Genomic DNA, 1,257 nt, shown 5'->3' on the forward strand with positions numbered 1-1,257 from the left:
CCTGGCCAAAATGGTGAAACCCCGTCTCTACTAAAAATACAAAAATTAGCCGGGCATGGTGGCGGGCGCCTGTATGCGAGCTACCTGGGTGACTGAGGCAGGAGAATGGCTTACCTGGGAGGCAGAGGTTGCAGTGAGCTGAGATCGCGCCATTGCACTCCAGCCTGGGCGACTGAGACTCTGGGAGGCCGAGGTGGGCGGATCACTAGGTCAGGAGATCGAGACCATCCTGGCCAACATGGTGAAATCTTGTCTCAACTAAAAACACAAAAAATTACCTGGGCGTGGTGGCTTTCACTCGCGTCCGTGTGAAGAGACCACCAAACAGGCTTTGTGGGACCAATAAAGCTTTTTAATCACCTGGGTGCAGGCGGGCTGAGTCCGAAAAGAGAGTCAGCGAAGGGAGATAGGGGTGGGGCCGTTTTATAGGATTTGAGTAGGTAAAGGAAAATTACTGTCAAAGGGGGTTGTTCTCTGGCGGGCAGGGGTGGGGGTCACAAGGTGCTCAGTGGGGGAGCTTTTGAGCCAGGATGAGCCAGGAGAAGAAATTTCACAAGGTAATGTCATCAGTTAAGGCAGAAACAGGCCATTTTCACTTCTTTTGTGATTTTCCAGTTACTTCAGGCCATCTGGGTATACGTGTAGTCACAGGGGGTATGATGGCTTAGCTTGGGCTCAGAGGCCTGACAGTGAAGTGTGCCTGTAATCCCAACTATGCTGGGGTGGGAGAATTGCTTGAACCAGGGAGTCAGAGGTTGCAGTGAGCCAAGATCGTGCCACTGCAATCTAGCCTGGCGACAGAGCAAGCCTCTCTCTCAAAAAAAAAAAAAAAAAAAAAAAAAAAAAAGAGCCGGGCATTGTGGCGCACGACGGTAATCCCAGGCGGCGAGGGGTGGGGAGGGGATCACTTGAGGTCAGGAGTTGGAGACCAGCCTGGACAACATGGTGAAATCCAGTCTCTACTAAAATTAAAAAAAAAAAAAAAAAATTTGCCTGGCGTAAGGCACGCCTGTAATCTCAGCTACTCGGAGGCTGAGGCAGGAGAATCGCATGAACCCAGGAAGCGGAGGTTGCGGTGAGCCCAGATGGCGCCAGGGCAACTCCAGCCTGGGCGACAGAGTGAGATTCCGTCTCAAAAAAAAAATTAAAAAAAAAAAAAAAAAAAAAGACCAGGCGCGGTGGCTCACGCCTGTAATCCCAGCACTTTGGGAGGCCGAGGCGGGCGGATCACGAGGTCAGGAGATCGATACCATCCTG

This window comes from Mandrillus leucophaeus, unplaced genomic scaffold (genome assembly GCF_000951045.1).
Source record: "Mandrillus leucophaeus isolate KB7577 unplaced genomic scaffold, Mleu.le_1.0 Scaffold890, whole genome shotgun sequence".
NCBI lineage: Eukaryota > Metazoa > Chordata > Mammalia > Primates > Cercopithecidae > Mandrillus > Mandrillus leucophaeus.